We start from the raw sequence: 17988 nt of genomic DNA, 5'->3' as shown, positions 1-17988 counted from the left end.
ACAGATCATCAGAGGCTGGAACAGTAAGTGCTTGTTGGATGAATGAAAGAATGAGCCAATGATTCCTTTTACCTGACATAACCTTAGCACAAAGACGCAGGCCAGGACCACTGACCTGTTCCAAACACTTATCTCCTGTCACTGGACTGACTGGGGTAAATGACTCATATATGAATGCTCCTCTTTCCTCCTATTCTGTTCTTCTGTTTTTCTTAGGAACAATTGACAAATCTGACTAGAGGATTTTTTTTTTTTTTTTTTTTTGCCATTTAAGTTCTTTTCATCATAGATTGGCTTATGCCACTAAGTCACTTCAGTAGTGTCCAACTCTTCGTGACCCTATGGACTATATAGCCTGCCAGACTACTCTGTCCATGGGATTCTCCATGCAAGAATACAGGAGTGGATTCCAATGCCCTCCTCCTGGGCATCTTCCCAACCCAGGGATCAAACCTGCATCTCTTACACTCTTTGCTTTAAAGTCTAAATCTGCAAAGACTTAGTGCATTGATGGAAGTCGGGCAGGTTAGAATTTCCAGTCTACACAGCAAAACTGTCTAGTCTTCTTTGATAGTGTGTGGACTGCCCCCCCACTCCCACTCCTGACCCAGTTACCCTAGTAATTGTTCAGTCTTAAGACTGAACCTTGTTTCTCCCCCAGCCCCATTCCCCTGAAGTGAGTAACAGAAGCACAGCCCACAGTGCTGGGAACACAGGGCTTCCTGATAAAAAAGGTTTCCCCCCTTCCTTTGGCCAAGCCACCACACAGCATGTGGGATCTTCGTTCCCCAACCAGGGATCAAACCCACGCCCCTTGCATTGGAAGCTCAGAGTCTTAACCACTGGACTGCCAGGAAAGTTTCTGAGCAGAAATTCCTGCCCTCCCAAAGACGGTCAGCACCCTTGGTCGGCTCTGACCCCCTGATGTCCCCATTGCAAGGTGACCCCTGATGAGGGACCCCCATTGTCTATGTTTGCTGCTGCTGCTAAGTCACTTCAGTCGTGTCCGACTCTGTGCGACCCCATAGACAGCAGCCCAACAGGCTTCCCCGTCCCTGGGATTCTCCAGGCAAGAACACTGGAGTGGGTTGCCATTTCCTTCCCCAGTGTTGCCTTCCACCAAACCCAACTGGTTTCCCATTTCCTCTCAGCCGACTGCCATGTTGCAAGGCAGTCTGATAACCCATCCTAAGCCAAGAGAAAACCTATGTATTTGAAGAGTTGCCACTGTGTCACTGCAGTTTCCAGCACTAGCAAAACTGATAATGATCTGTTTTTTGGTAATCAATCCCAATCAGTCATTGAATTCTTCAATGCCTTCTTGGTTCTCCTCCCTGACGCATATGCATTTTAAAGAAATAAGAACAGAGAGACAGGCCTTAATGCGAGCTAATGGCTCTCTAATAGTAGAAATAAGGCACCAGAAGAAAGGAGATACAAATGAGAATCCAAGAAGGCAAATCTGCCTGTGCAGCATCTCAGCCACTCCCCTGTCCTCACCGGAGCACATGTGTTAATTGATCGAAACTAAGACTTTTCAACGCAGCACTCCAGGCAGCCACAACCAGTCATTTGAGTTGACTCATGAGTTCCTTTAATCCCCTTGTAAATGCTGCTCCGTGAACTCTGAATACCCTCTGTTCTAAGATCCAGGGTTCCGGGAGGTACCTGGGAAGCTGGTGTTCAAATCACACTCTGGGATACCCCCCATATATGCCCAGACATGCCAGCAGTGTCCCAAGGAGGTGTCCAAAAGGCTTTTCCAAAGACAGAAACCATCCCACCCCACTAAGGAGGACAGGCAGTGGGTGTGTTGGAGCAGACCTATCATGCCAAGAAAAACAATCAGCTCCAGTTGGAACCTGATGACTGATTTAAACCAATCCCCGAGTACAGAAGTGCTTCCAACTCCTATCAGTCCTGAAGGAGGGCCAGTTCTCCTCCAGGTGCTGCTCACAGCCTCTGTGGGATCCATCGCGCTCCTTTCTCCTGCAGTCTGACTCAGGTTGCCAGAGGATGAGAAAGGGCCTCCCTTCCGGCCTCTCCCACAGGAGGAGCCTGGAGTCAGGGAGGCCATGAGGCACAGCTGATGTTGTGTCTGTTGATGAGCAATTGAGGGCGATAAAATGGGCTGCACAAACGCCATACCAAGCTGGCCACGCCAGGCACAGGGCAGGAGGCCATGAGAGCCCTGCAGGGATGCAGGCAGCCAATGGGCCCACGTTCCCCACCCCAGACCCCTGCCTTTAGGGTTACAGTGAGAGTTTCCTTTGGTGCCTCCCTGCACCCTCTTCCTCCTTCCCATTTGTTCAAGGAGACATGGAATTGAGTCCTGCTAAGCTCCAGGGTCTTCCCTGGTGGCTCAGCGGGTAAAGAATCTGCCTGCAATGCAAGAGACACAAGAGACACGGGTTCGATCCCTGGGTTGGGAAGATCCCCTGAAGGAGGGCATGGCAACCCACTCTAGTGTGCTTTCCCGGAAAATCCCATGGACTGAGGAGCCTAGGCAGGCTACAGTCCAAAGGGTCACACAGAATAGGACACAACTGAGCGACTAAGCATGCAAGCAAGCAATCTCCTGGTACCATCCTGCTGTTGAGGGCGCTTCAGACAAGGCCTTTCCCCCAGGGAACCCTTCCCAATCCTCTCCTGGACACACTCCTTGGTCCACCCTTCTCCAGTTAGGACACCACCACGTGGGCCTGCTGATTGGCCTCTGGAAATAGGAAATGTAGAAGTAGCAGAATGCCTTACAAGGCACCATGGCCCATACCGTCTCTTCTGACCCTTAAAAAAAAAGGAAAAAGAGCCCGTGCAAAAAGACAGGTAAGGCTCTGCACTCAGAATTAGGCTGCCTGGCTCCGCCTCTTACCAGCTGCGTGTCCTTAGGAAAGTCCTTTAACTTGCCTCCCAGTGGGGACAGTAGTCTTCCTTGCCTCCCTTACACAACCCAGTGGTTCATCAGCCATCATGAAAGCACCTACTGTAATAGATACGGACACCAAATCGACAAGGCGCTGCCTCTGTCTTAGATAAGATGGTATCTAAAAGCTTCCAGCGTGGTTGGGGGAAGCAGATGGACAGATAAGTACAACAGAGTTTGGAAACTATGGTGTTGAATCAGGGTATAGTGGGGAGAGGGGTTGACTGAAAACTGGATATGTATAGAAATGAGGATTTTAGAGCAGACACTGCTTAAAGAAATAGCACTAAAGACTTACCAGGGAGCATTCCCATATGTGTAATTGTGCCAAGGGTCAAAAAAGGTAATAGGTGTTAGCCTGCTCTATAAAAAACTGTAAAAAGCTGTCCAATGCAAAGGGTTAGTTATGCTATTAACATAAAATGTCAGGCCTCGGCCAACCAAGATGGGTTGTATTGGTTACACAAGGTTGTGTGTGTGTGTGTGTTAAGTCACTTCAATTGTGTCTGACTCTTTGCAACCCCATGGACTGTAGCCCACCCGACTTCTCTGTCCATGGGATTCTCTGGGCAACCAATACAGAGTGGGTTGCCATGTCCTCCTCCAGGGGATCTTTCTGACCCAGGGATGGAACCCAAGTCACACAAGACTATGCTAAAGCAAAAAAAAAAAAAAAAAAATCTGCAGAGTCTCCAACATTTACACCACCAAAGTTTATTTCTGCCTTACACAATATGCTCTGTTGGCAGGGGCTCTACTCCACACAGTCACTCAAGGATCCAGGCTGGCTGATGGGCTGTCATCTTCCACCTCCTGGAATACAAAGCATCCTCAGTCACTATAGCTGGAGTGCAGAGAGCCAGCCAGAGTGATAGGTGTCACTTTCACCTACAACCCATAGGCCAGAACCAGTTATGGGGTCCTGTCTAACAGCACAGGGACTGATCGATGTGGGGAAGTCTGGTGGGCATCAATGTCTTTATCACATGAGCCACAGAAACCTCTCTGCATCCTGCAAAACTTGAGTGTTTGGCTAATCAGAGAGTCCTTTAAGGAAATCTGTGTCTGATTCCCTGGGGGCCAAGCAGTCTCAGGAAGATGGTACTGAACCTGAATTCTTCCTAATTCCAGAGTGACTAGCTATGGCAGAGAACTAAGGGACAGCCTCGAGATTTAAGTTATGTCTGTGACTCAAATAAACCCAGAGTTAAAAATCAGATCAGATCAGATCAGATCAGTCACTCAGTCGAGTCCGACTCTTTGCGACTCCATGAATCACAGCACGCCAGGCCTCCCTGTCCATCACCAACTCCCAGAGTTCACTGAGACTCACGTCCATCGAGTCAGTGATGCCATCCAGCCATCTCATCCTCTGTTGTCCCCTTCTCCTCTTGCTCCCAATCCCTCCAAGCATCGGAATCTTTTCCAATGAGTCAACTATCATAGCTAACTCATAATGAGCACTTACGGTGAAGATCGCTCAGTCGTGTCTGACTCTTTGCGACCCCGTGGACTGTAGCCTACCAAGCTCCTCTGTCCATGGGATTTTCCAAGCAATAGTACTGGAGTGGATTGCCATTTCCTTCTCCAGAGAACTTCCCGACCCAGGGATCGAACCCGGGTCTCCCACATTGTAGACAGATGCTTAACCGTCTGAGCCACCGGTGCTAAGTCCATAACATCTGTGTTGATTGATTTAAGCCTCACAATAACCCACGGAGGTAAATAGCCCCCATTGATATATGAAAATAATAGACTAAGTCCAAGTTCTTCACACTCTTCAATGAGTAAAACAGCAGAGTAGGAAGTTGAATGCAGAACTAGCCCATCTCCAAAAACCACCAAGTTATTTACCACCAAGTTATTCCACTGCAGTCCCAAGATCCAGATTTTCTCTGGGTATATGATATTGGTAAGAGAAGGAAATGGCAGCCCACTCCAGTATTCCTGCCTAGAGAATCCCGTGGACAGGGGAACCTGGTGGGCTGCTGTCCATGGGGTCGCACAGAGTCAGACACGACTGAAGCGACTTAGAATGCATGCATGCATTGGAGAAGGAAATGGCAACCCACTCCAGTATTCTTGCCTGGAGAATCCCAGGGACAGAGGAGCCTGGTGGGCTGCTGTCTATGGGTTCGCACAGAGTCGGACACGACTGAAGCAACTTAGCAGCAGCAGCATGATCTTGGGTAAGTCAGTTCACATCTCTGAACCTCAACTTTCTCATCTGTAAAATGAGATTAATAGCAATACCTGTCTCATAGAGGGACTTCTCAGGTGGTACAAGTGGTAAAGAACCTGCCTGCCAATGCAGGAGACACAGGAGATATGGGTAATTTGATCCTTAGGTCAAGAAGACCCTCTGGAGGAGGGAAGGGCAACACACTCCAGTATTCTTGCCTGGAGAATCCCATGGACAGAGGAGCCTGGCAAGCTACAGTCCAAATGGTCGCAAAGTCGGACATGACTGAGTGACTTAGCACGCACACATGTTTCTCATAGGATTTTTGAGAGACTCCAAGGATTATCTCCAGGGCCTCCTTGGCGGTCCAGTGGTTAAGACTTCATTCCAAAAAAGGGGGTGGGAGTTTGAACCCTGGTTGGGGAGCTAAGATCCCACATTCCTCATGGCCAAAAAAAAAAAACACATAAAAATTAAGCAGTATTGTAACAAATTCAATAAAGGCTTTTTAAATGGTTCATATTAAAAAATCTTAAAAAAAAAAAAAGATTACCTCTTTATTATCTTAGAGAAAAAAGAGTTTTTGTCAACTATACATTCTCTGCTGGTACATGACCAAAAAAATACCTGTGGATTGGACATCCCCTAGGGACCAAGCAAGAGTCTGGAGAAAGATCACACCTGTTGGATGAGGGCAAAGCAGGACAGGTCCCTTATTTCCCCAAGGGTTCTTGCTGACACACTGGAAACAGCCCCAGCCAGCTGGCCAGCTGCGCTAGGTGGAGACCTTCCTTGCCTCTTCCACTGGCCCCAGGCTCCCTTTGGCAACTTGGCCACAGCTTCATATTTGTTTATTTTTCCTGCAGAGGTTTTTGCAGTGTATCTCCCAAGTAGGACAACTACATCAATAAGTTCCATTGCATCACGAGTGTGATGAAGAACAGAGTCTGGCTTGTTGGCTGAGGCTTCCAGTCCAGGGCACAAGGCACTGTCTCACATACACGTCCTCCCCACCCCTCAACAGTCTGGCCCCTTATGCCCTCACCAGCACTTTTCCCCTCCTCTAATTCCATTCTGGGCTTCCAAGATAGCTCAGTGGTAAAGAATCCACCTGCCAATGCAAAAGAAATGGGTTCTATCCTGGGCGGAAAGATCCCCTGGGGAAGGAAATGGCAACCCACTCCAGCCTTCTTGCCTGGAAAATCCCATGGACAGAGAGCCTGGTAGGCTACAGTCCATGGGGTCACAAGAGTCAGACACAACCAACTAAACAACAACCACCACACTTTCGTTCCGCCCCGGGGCCCCGCTCTAGCCTGCTTGGTCCACACTTCCATCTCCCAAAGCACTGACCACAGATCCTATTCTTCCCCATCCCAGAACCTTCAGTCCTCCACCACCTCAACACAATCCTTCCACCATCTCCGCCTGTCAGATCCTTCCCGGATACAAAATTGTCAATAGCGGTTATCTCTGGCTGATGAGATTACAGGTTATCTTTTTCTTTCCAAGATTTGGAGCAATGAGCCCATGCTACTCTTACAGTCAGAAAAGCACAGTGAAGTCATGCTTCAAGACCCTGCCATCCTGCAAGGCCCCCCTTTACTCTAACACCTAGTTACCTGTCTACTCTGAAATCCTACAGCTCTCAGCCCTACCACAAATGTCTTTGTACTTGAGTTAGTTGACTGTGTGTAAATGTTTGAGCACGTCCTTGCGTGCTCAGTCATGCCCAACTCTTTGCAACCCCATGGACTATAGTCCACTAGGCTCCTCTGTCCATGGGATTTCCCAGGCAAGAAGACTGGATTGGGTTGCCATTTCCTCCTTCAGGGGATCCTCCTGACCCAGGGATCAAACCCGTGTCGCCTGTGTCCCCTGCACTGGCAGGTAGGTTCTTTACAACTAGCTCCACCTGGGAATGTCGGATACCCACAACCAAATCGTAAATGCCATGAAAGCAGGGACTTTTCACACACATCTGCCCTTCCTGCACAGCCCTTTGCATATAGCTGGGTTCCATGCACACAGTGAATTGTGAATGTGACTTGGCAATTACAAGAGTTTCAGGGATGGACGTGATATGCATTACTTTGGTTTGGGGGCCAGAAGGTACAGGGGTGGTGGTGTTGGAATCATTGCAAGTTAGAATGCAGGGGTCTTAGACTTCGTATAACCCAATGGCCTGCATTTATACAGACTCTCTAACATTGAGTTTGCCCAGCAATAGGATTTTCTTACTCCCACCACAAGAGCAGCCAAACTAAGGCCTGGAGCAGTAAAGCAATTTGGCCCACGAGTCCAGAACCCACATCTCCTGTCACCCAGCCCACGCTTTAACCACTAAACCACAGCTGCCACTCCAAGACCTTATTAATAGCCATTTCTCCCCCCAGTCAGCAGTTGGACATGGCTTGCCAGGTTAATAATTTGTTCATTAGGTGCCTAATGAATTACTTGCTAATTGCTAACTTGATGAACAGCCAGCAGTCCCCATCTGCCTGGAGAAATGGAAGCAAATAACCACAGAAGAGCTGGCCAAGCTCCGGTCTCTGGAGAGCAGGAATTTTCAGCCTGAGAGGGTGGTGGCCATGGCTCCCAGGGAAGAAGACTGTGTTGGCCAGTCGCCTGGAATACTGAGAAGTTCCCAGGGAGTTGTACCTTCCAGGTAAGCCAGTACGGACGGGTGCCTCTTGTTGGACCTATAAGCTCCCTACAAAAGTTTAGGGCTGCCCAGATCATCTTCCAATCTTCAAGTCTTCTCTCCACAAAACATCCCCTATTGATTTTCCTTCTTTTTTTATATTTATTTATTTGGCTGCACTGGGTCTTAGTTGCAGCATTTGAACTCTTAGTTGCAGCATGTGGAATCTAGTTCCCTGACCAGGTATTGAACCTGGGCCCCCTGCATGGGTAGCACAGAGTCTTAATCACTGGAGCACCAGAGAAGTCCCCTTAACGATTTTCTTATATTTCCATTTTCTCTGAACTTCTACCACTTGAAGTCGGCACTGTTCAATTTAAATGTCATCTTATGTTTTCTCTGAGTGTCGGTCTGGTTTCCCCATCTTGAAGGCAGACACAAGATCGCTATTGGACTCCAAGCCTCCTGAGAATATAAGCCACATCTTTCTTGTTCATCCTTTCATCTCCCATACCAACAGTGCCCAAATTCATAAGTATTTATTAAAGGAATGAATAATTCATACTTTCCTGGATACATCTATAATAGCTTGCTAGGGCTGCCATAACAAAATGCCACAGACTGGGTGGCTTCAACAACAGAAATACATTCTCTCACAATTCTGGAGGCTGGAAGTCCACGATTAAGATCCGACCAGTCCATTCTGAAGGAGATCAGCCCTGGGATTTCTTTGGAAGGAATGATGCTAAAGCTGAAACTCCAGTACTTTGACCACCTCATGCGAAGAGTTGACTCATTGGAAAAGACTCTGATGCTGGGAGGGATTGGGGACAGGAGGAGAAGGGGATGACAGAGGATGAGATGGCTGGATGGCATCACTGACCCGATGGACATGAGTCTGAGTGAACTCCGGGAGTTGGTGATGGACAGGGAGGCCTGGCGTGCTGCGATTCATGGGGTCGCAAAGAGTTGGACACGACTAAGCGACTGAACTGAACTGAACTGAGGCTAGGGTTCTCCTTGGCTTGTACACGGCCACCTTCTCACTTCGTCCTCACGTGGCCCTTCCTCCGTGTGTGAGTATCCATGGTGTCTTCATGCACGCAAATTTCTTCCTATAGGACACCCTTACAGGATTTGACTAAGGCCCATTTTAACAACCTCATTTTAACTTTATTACCTCTTTGGAGACCTTAACTCCAGACACAATCACATTCGGAGAGTGGAAGGTCAGGATTTCAACACAGAAATTGGGGATGGGCACAATTCTCCATATAACAATTTCCCACCCTGCAATGCATATCTCAGTGCTCCACATGTATTAAAGCATGGGTCCCCAACACCAGCCCCCACCGGCCACACAGCAGGAGGTGAGCCATGAGGGGCAGGTGAGCAACAAAGACTTATCTGTATTTACAGCCACTCCCCATGGCTTGCATTACTGCCTGAACCATGCCCCACGTCCCCACCGTTCATGGAAAAACTGTCTTCCACGAAACCAGTCCCTGGTGCCCCAAAGGTTGGGGACCACTGTATTAAAGAGTCATGCATGCTAAGTCGCTTCAGTCGTGTCTGATTCTTTGAGACCCTATGAACTGTAACCCACCAGGCTCCTCTATCCATGGGGTTTCTCCAGGTAAGAACACTGGAGTGGGTTGCCATGCCCTTCTCCAGGGAATCTTCCCAACCCAGGGATCGAACCAAAGGCTCCAAAGTTGGAGCTTTCCATTTTTTCTGGGGGAAGGGTTCATCTTGGTGACCTGGTTCGCAGTCGTGCTCATATCCCAGAAAAACTCCAGGGTGGAATATTTAAGGCAAACCCTCTTGGTCATGTTGGTTCCCAAATCCTTACAGCCCTGTTATTTTTGAAATCACTTTCGAGCAGTACTGAATAGAGATGATGATTTTTCACATTTGCATAGCAATTTTTCTTATCAGAGCACGTTCTCGTTTTATCCCTCCAGCATGGCTGTGAGGGAGGAAGTGGAGGGTTACAATGTCCATCTTACAGACAAAGAATTGAAGTAAGAAGGAATTAATCAGCTTTCCCGAGTCGTGACTTTCACTCCCAGGTCCCTTCCTAGGAACCCCTGTAGGACAGACCTCAGTCATTTCCATCTGTGTCTGAAGACCCAGCGAGGACCAGGCACAAAGGGGACACTCAGGGATGTTTGGCATTAATAAGAATGAGCTGCAGTTAGAATCCTGACCCAGCGTGGAAAGAGGCTGAAAAATCAGTATTGACTACCGCCACCTACCCTCTCCCACCCTCAAGGGCCCAGTAGGCAGCCAGCTTCAATGCCTAAAGTTCCCATGCCAGCCTGCTTTTCAGTCAAGACCCCAAAGCCCAAGGTTAAACTGAACATGATTCTGAGAGATAATATATCTATTTTCACTTCCACACTGCTCCCAGGGACAATAATGAAAATGTGTTTATGATAAAATCACAAAATCATCTCACATATTATTTATTTTTATCCTTTTATGTCACAAGTATTTTTAGAATCTCCCTCTGATATATTGTGGAGTGAAGCAGGGTATACATTTTCCCAAATGCATTATCTCATTTCATCCTCAAAACAAAGCTTAAATGTGGATGAGAAGGATATTATACCCATTTGGCAGAGAAGTAAAGCAAAACAGAGAGGTCAAGTATTTGCCCAAGTGGAAAAAGAAGCAGTGGGCCTGACTCACACTGCCTGTCCTTTGCTCAGCATCTCTAGATTGGTGTGGGAGGAAGTCTGAGGAAGCTAACCAGGAGGGGCTCCTTCTTAGGACCGATTTGTTGTTTAGCTAAGTTGTGTCTGACTTTTCTGCAACTTCACAGACTGTAGCCTGCCAGGTTCCTCTGTCCATAAGATTTCCCAGGCTAGAATACTAGAGTGGGTTACCATTTCCTTCTCCATGGGATGTTCCCAACCCAGGGATCAAACCCGAGTCTCCGGCCCTGCAGGTGGATTCTCTACTGCTGAGTCACCTAGGAAGCCCTCTTAGGGCAGGAGGAAAAGAGAAAACCCTGCACTAGCAGATGCCGGATACTATATGCAGATGTATCATCTTTGGCACAGAGTTTTTGAATACTTTGTACCTGAATTATTTCAACTGAGGTGCAGACTCTCCAGCCCCACACTGGCCCCATCACATCTTACTGCATCAGTCTCCACTGTGCATGGTTATGTTGCCATCCAGATGCTAATGGATTTTGAGTCTGCAGTCCTCTTTGGTCTGTGAATAGCAGCCTCGCAGTGACCGTCCTTGAAAGAAAGAAAGTGAAAGTGAAAGTCACTGAGTCATGTCCGACTCTTTGCAACCTCATGGACTATACAGTACATGGAATTCTCCAGGCCAGAATACCGGAGTAGGTAGCCATTCCCTTCTCCAGTGGATTTTCCCAACTCAGGGATTAAAGCCAGGTCTCCCACATTGCAGGAGGATTCTTTGCCAGCTGAGCCACTTGGGCAGCCCAATGGATATTTGGGATGGAAGAAATCCCAAATGGGATGGTACAAGACGGGGCTCAGGAAGGGGGCATGGGGTAACAGCCAGTGCAAACTGCACTCCCCGTCCCCCTCACCCAGCAATAGAATTCTGCCAAGGTCAGCAGACCCTGCACCACACGATGGAGTCTGGAGATTTAGGCCCCCAGAGGCTGCTCCCCCTACATTCCTGGGCATAACTGGACCACATTTTCTACCCTCTTTGATCATCCTTCAACACATGGTGTGAAATAGGCAGATTAAACCAGCCATGGTCTCTCATCAGCTCAGCCAACCAGGAGAAGGTGTGAGCCTCACAATCTCCATAAAAAACCCATACAAGAGGCACACAGCCGTTGACACAATAGTCCCACTGCTGGCTCCCTGCCAGCTTTTTTCTCTGATGAACACAGGTGGTCCAAACCCAAACAGGTCCCCTGCTGCCATGTATAAGCCTGGACTCCTGGGTAAATGACCTGAAACATACAGTCCTTGTCCACCCCTCCTCACCAGGCATGTCTGTCTCTAGCCTGAGTGTGCTCAGCCTCCCAGCCTCTCTCCTCCTCCCCTCATTGGTCTGGAGCTTTAGAGTTGCTCTTTTGTGTCATACTGATGTCATCTAGCTCTTCAAGCCCTTCCCTTCCTCAAGCAGAGTCCATCCTGGGCCTTTGCTGCCAGCATAGATCAAAATCTGTGACTACGTGGTGCCAGGTTTTTGGCATGCTAAGGATGTAAAAGGAATGAGAGGTGGGAGCATGGCAACTCCCAGTAGGATGGAGGGAGAAGGAGGCATCAAAGGAGCTGTCACTCAGAGACCCACTCACAGCAGGACTTCGGCAATGCCAAGGATCCAGGAGTGTGTTACTGCGAGAGTGGGTTGCACACGCTCAATGGATCTGATGGTGTTGGTGGGAATGTCAGCTACGGAGGCTGAATTCTCTGGGACTCTGTTGCACAAAGAGAAGGCAATGCAGGACGAAGGCCCTGGCTCCTGGAAAGGGGCCCCAGGAAGGAGGTGAGAGATGCACTTAAACACGCCTAGTACTTCTTATGCCCTGGGTACCTGTCTTGGTGAAACTGGGAGGGTCTTCCAGCAACCAGGCAATCTCACTGGGGTAGAAACCTGGAAAGCAACTTCACTCTCACAGGACATCAGAGGTAGGGGGCTGCCTCTTGATGGCTTTGCAGAAATATTTGACACTTCCACTCTTTCCAGAAAATTCATTTTCAAACCCTACTTAGAACAGGATGGTGGCTGGGCTAGCCTCTCTGGGCCCCCAGGAGAGAGGGGGAGCCGTGTGCACGGAGCAAGACAGAGCCAAACCCCCATGCTGGGCCAGGACCAAACATGTACTTGCAGTCACTTCTTTGGAAGCCACCAGGGCCCCTGTGGAGTGTCCTCTGGGTGGCATCTCTCTGTTCTCTCTGCCTCTTGCCTGCAGCCCTGGAACAGAAGCCAGAGCTGGCCTCCCTTGAGGCAGGCTCACAAGTGGTCCACACCTCATTCAGTGCTGCCAGAGGTCCCACCAGAGGCTGGAGGCTGGATCTTCTCTGCAGCTCTGAAACTGAAAATGTTAGTCATTCAGTCATATCTGACTTTTTTGATCCCATGGACTGTACTTCACCAGGCTCCTCTGTCCATGGGATTCTCCAGGCAAGAATACTGGAGTGGGTTGCCATGCCTCTCTCCAGGGGATCTTCCCAACCGAAGGATGGAACCCGCATGTCTCATGTCTCCGGCACTGGCAGGCGGGTTCTTTACCACTAGCACCACTGCAGCTCTAACCTCTTCTAAATTCCCAAGCCACTTTTCCACAGCTCCTAGAGACTGTGCGGCTGGTTTCCCCAGGCTGGATCAGCCAGGCAGTTGAGTGCCCCTCCCAGGACTAAATCCCAAAGAATGTCTCGGCTAACCAAACTCTAACCAAACTCATGGGCAGGGCCCAAGAATGTGGAGTGTCCCCTGTCCTCCATCCACCTCGGGTGCTTGGTGGGCTCGAGGAGCAGCCGTTTATAGTCCCAAAGTCCACAGCCCCTCTCCACAGGTTCTTCAAATGCCAGAGACCCTGGGGTCCCCCTGCGTACAAAGCCCTCCCCTATGCACACCCCCAAAGGCTGTCCTGAAGAGCTCCACTCTGGGAGTGAAACGGGGGTCTTCCCCTCCACCCCCAGCCCAGGACACTCACTGCAGAGTCTGCCTTAGCTTCCTTTGTTGTTGTTGTTGTTTTTTAATTTAAAAAAAAATTAATTATAGATTTACAGGAAGTTATAATTTAAAAAAAACAGTATGACGGGTCTCATAGACCCTTCATGCAGTTTCCCCTCACAGTTACAATGGACATAACTCTCCTACAGTATCACCAGGAAACCGACAGAGCACCGCGAGTGCCTGCAGTCCCCGGCCACTTTCTCACAAGCAACCACCGCTGCAACCAAGATACAGAGCCATCCGTTGCCACCAGGGCCCCTCCTCCTCTTCCTCCCCCTCTCACACCCCTGCCCCCATCCTCACCTCCCCAGCCCCAGGTCGTCACTAGCGGTTTTCTATCTCTGCTAAGTATGTCACTTCCGGTCTTTGCACCACTGAGCTAGTGGCCACTGGAAACCACCTCAGAGACAGGGCAGACCCCAGATGAGAAGACTGACCAGGGCCGGCAGGCCCAGGACACAAGTGGCCCCAGGAGTCCAGCCTCACCTGGATCCAGGTACCTCACATACCTGGAGCCTGTGTGCCCCAAACCTGCCTTCACCTGCCCGTGTCGGGCCTTCTCACTCCTCTCCCAGTTTGCCTCCATCCTCTTGCTGCCCTGGACAGGGTCCCTCATCCGTCTGGCACTGGAAAGCAGCTGCTCTCTGCTGCCCTCATCAGGCAGTCTGCTGCTCCAAGTGTCTGGGCCCCAGGATTTTAATTTGAAATTCTCCCAAGTCATGCTTCCCCATACTGTACTGACATAATTCATTTTTATTACCTAAATATAGGGCTTAATATTTTTCCCTGTTAAATTTCATCTTGTTTGTTTCAGGCATCATTTCAGCTTATCAGGATGTTTTCAAAGCCTCAGCTATCTCTCTGGACCTCAATTATCCCTTCTAACTGTCATCTAAAAATTTAATAATGCTGCCCTCTGTGTCTTCACCCACGTCACAGATGAAAGGTTGACTTGAAGCGAGTTCTGTGGCACAATACTAGGAGCCCCCCTTCTAAACTGAGATTTGAGATTTAATCAATCTCCTTTAGGGAACAATTTTTCAGCAACTGTAGGTCCCCCGCAAGTGCATATCAGCTGGACTTCTTTTTTTTCCATTTATTCACAAGGTTGCCATGAATGATTTTACACTGTCCATTCAAGGGTTGGCCAGCCGAGGTAGCTAAGCCTCATCAGTCTCTCAGTATAAAACATGCTCACACTTCCTTTTGTACCCAAGTTATAGCGCCTTTGAGTCTCATTTCATCAGGAGCCTGATTCCCAAATATGCCCAAGAATACTCAGGATTGTATACATTTATCTAAAACACAGCCCTCCAAAAGGTTACCTAACTGTTTTACCTGCAAACAAACCTGAAACTCAGAGGCCAGTTTTGCTCCTCGGCCTTATTTGTGGAGGCAAAGATGGCTTTCTGAGGTCAGTCATGACCCTCAGTCGTGTCCCACTCTATCTGAGGTCAGACAGAGGACATCAAATCTGCCCAGGACCCAAGTTTTGCATCTGTAATTGGAAGCCTGCAGTTTTCCCCCCTCCAAACTTTAAGCTTTTTATTTTGTATTGGAGTGTACCCAATTAACAATGTTGTGATAGTTTCAGATGAACAGCAAAGGGACTCAGCCATACATATTCATGTATCCACTCTCCGCCAAGGCCCCCCTCCCTCCCAGGCTGCCACATAACATTGAGCAGAGTTCCCTGTGCTATACAGTATGTCCTTGTTGGTTGGTCATTTTGAATATAGCAGTGTGTACATGACCATCCCAAACTCCCTAACTGTCCCTTCCCTCCCCCACCCCACCCTGCAACCATAAGTTCATTCTCTAAGTCTGTGAGTTTCTTTCTCTTTTGTAAGTAAGGTAATTTGTATCATTTCTTTTTAGATTCCACATATAAGGGATGTCATACAATATATCTCCTTCTTTTTCTGACTTGCTTCACTCAGTATGATAATCTCGAGGTCCATTCATGTTGCTGCAAATGGCATTATTTCATTCCTTTTAATGGCTGAGTAATATCCCATTGTATATATGTACCACATGGAAGCCTGCAGCTTTCCCCCAGACTCACCAGGGCCCCAGGACATTAGGGCTCTAGAACTGTCTCCCCATACCCCTGACTGATGGTCCTACAGGCCTGACCCCAAGCCTGAGTCCCCCTTTCCTACTGGTAAGTTTCTACCCATGGAGCCTTGCTGTTCTTTCCTGCCTGCAGCCATCAAATACATCCATGTAGACAAGAGGTCCCATTCCCCATCTCTGTGAGGACCCCTCTGCTCCTGTGTATGCTCAGGATAAAACCTGAGACTTAAGAGAGAGGTACCATCAACAAGGTTGCCCTCTACCCAAGTTCCATGTCACATGGACAGTATCAGGAGAAGGGTAACCCCTCATCCACCACTCTGGGCTGAGCAGAAGCGCCCTGTGCCACCCTGATGATCAATTTAACAGCCGTCAAAAGAAGAAAGCAGGTGGGATTATCTGCTTTGTTCTAAGTGAACTCATGCTAGCTTCTAGCAATCACCTTTCTTTTCTAAGAACTCACAAATCATCAATTTCAGGCATCTGTTTCAGAATTTTGCCAAGAATCAACATTGAAATGACTGAATAATCATTTCCAGAATCAGGGAAGGTTTCAGGCTAACTGGGCCTGATGAATGAGTAAGATCCTTAAGTGGAAACCAAGGCTTCTCCAAGTCCTGTCAGCTGTTCTTCCCCTCTCACTCACCATCATGACCACATTCACACCCACATGTTCACACACGTACCCAGGAGACACCCTCCACTGAACTATACTCAGAGGCCCCCACAGCCCCTCTAACAAGGACATGCCATCCAGCACAAAGACACTCTAAGTCAGCATTCCTGATTCCTCCCCATCTTTTCATCTCATTCAGAATGGCTGTGTCCTCTGTCCATCACCCCCATCCCTTCCCAGGAGGTAATAGACATCTTCATATGTGTAATTGTAACTATGGCTGAGGAGCCGCATGATGGCGGGGCAAAGGGAGCCAGGCACGTGGGAAGGTGCTCAGACGGGCTCTGACCCATGCCGCACACACACCTCCATCTGTCAGCAGCCGCCCTCCCTGTGTGGGAAGTTGATGGAGCGTTGACTGCCAGTTCACTAACGTCCTTGTCTGCAGACGCTGCAAAGACACAGTTTTCCAAAGAGGAATTCTGAGGCTTAGACTCCAGTCTTCTCAAAATGATAGTAATTAAAGTGGAGAAGAGCAGCACGTCTGGGCCCCTCCTTAACCTGTCATTTCTGGGCTGATGATGGGAATCTTCAAGGTCACTCTGTCCTCCTCCTAGATGACCCCCTTCTTTTCTTCCTGCTCCTCTCACCTCTCCAAGCCAGGCCTCAGACAGCCAAGGGCCCAGCTTTCCCCAATCATCAGTAAGGCCAACCAGGTCCCCTAGAATGAGCCTGTATTGCAGGCTCATTCATGTCTGACTCTTTGAGACCCCACGGACTGTAACCCTCCAGGTTCCTCTGTCCATTGGATTCTCCAAGCAAGAATACTGGAGTGGGTAGCCATGCCTTTCTCGAAGGGACCTTTCCAACCCAGGGATCAAATCCTAGTCACCTGAGTCTCCTGTATTGCAGGCAGATTCTTCACTGTCTCATCCACTAGGGAAGCCCTCCCCTAGAATAGCAGGTGCCTTCAAAACTCAGCTCTTGGGAGTTGCTGAGTCTTCTTAGACTGGTCATCTAGGCCTCATGGAGTCTGGGGCTGGGGCAGAGACAGTGTCAGAGCTGGAAATGACCTCAGCACCATCCAGACCTTCTAATTTCACACAGGAGGAAACTGAGGTTCCAGAGAGAGAAGTAACTTGCTTAAGTTCAGTTGAATAGTCACAGAGTGAGAATGAGGGCTCAATTCTCCTGATTTCTGGTTTATTCCACTAACTCAGAGCCATTGACTGAAGGCAGGCACTGTGCTGGGTGTTTTACATAAATTATTTCTAATTTTGAGAAAATGGAGTGATCAGTCCAAGGTTACATACATCAAAAGTGGTAGATGAGAGATTCAAGCTCATTATCCCATTCTTTCTCATAAACAGCCATCAAGGGCAGCCAGAAGCCAGTTTGTGTGGGTTTGTGAATGTATAAGAGTGTGTCTCACACTCCAATAGGAGAAGTCCTGAAATCTATGACCCACCTATGGGGTTCCACTGATAACATTCCATGTCCTTCACAGTAAGGACCGCCCGTGGCCAAATGTCATCAAAGGTGGGGTCAGGAAGGACAGATGCACCTGAATACAAGAGACAAGAAAGGATTCAGAGGAGAAAGTATACCTGGAGGTTGACCAAGGAGTAAGACCTGGAGCATAAGATGGAAACAGGAAGAACCTTGGAATTAGGGAACTCTCAAGGCCTAAAATTCATCATTCAAAAAACCAAGATCATGGTATCTGGTCCCATCACTTCATGGCAAATAGGTAGGGAAAAAACGGAAACAGTAGCAGGTTTTATTTTCTTGGGCTTCAAAATCACTGCGAATGGTGGCTGCAGCCATGAAATTAAAAGATGCTTGCTCCTTGGAAGAAAAGC

The 17988-nt window shown here is 48.6% G+C and overlaps 1 protein-coding gene across 6 annotated transcripts in view; it reads right to left on the bottom strand.

Annotated features, from left to right (window-relative positions):
- Window positions 1–17988, bottom strand: part of GFRA2 (GDNF family receptor alpha 2) — a 249901-nt gene that overhangs the window by 159960 nt on the left and 71953 nt on the right. For 4 of the 6 annotated variants that reach the window (XM_070375517.1, XM_070375516.1, XM_070375519.1 and 1 more), the window contains one exon: window positions 10838–11003. The exons of 1 other annotated variant lie outside the window; for it this stretch is intronic. The gene's annotated coding sequence lies outside the window, so the exon portion shown is untranslated. Of the gene's footprint in view, window positions 1–10837; window positions 11004–12725; window positions 12791–17988 lie in introns of all 6 variants that reach the window. One more of the 6 variants, XM_070375520.1, reaches the window with a different exon arrangement.

The sequence above is a fragment of the Bos mutus genome, chromosome 8, assembly GCF_027580195.1.
Source record: "Bos mutus isolate GX-2022 chromosome 8, NWIPB_WYAK_1.1, whole genome shotgun sequence".
Taxonomy (NCBI): Eukaryota; Metazoa; Chordata; class Mammalia; order Artiodactyla; family Bovidae; genus Bos; species Bos mutus.
Note: the sequence above shows the minus strand (reverse complement) of the source record. Positions and strands in the feature narration are given on the sequence as shown.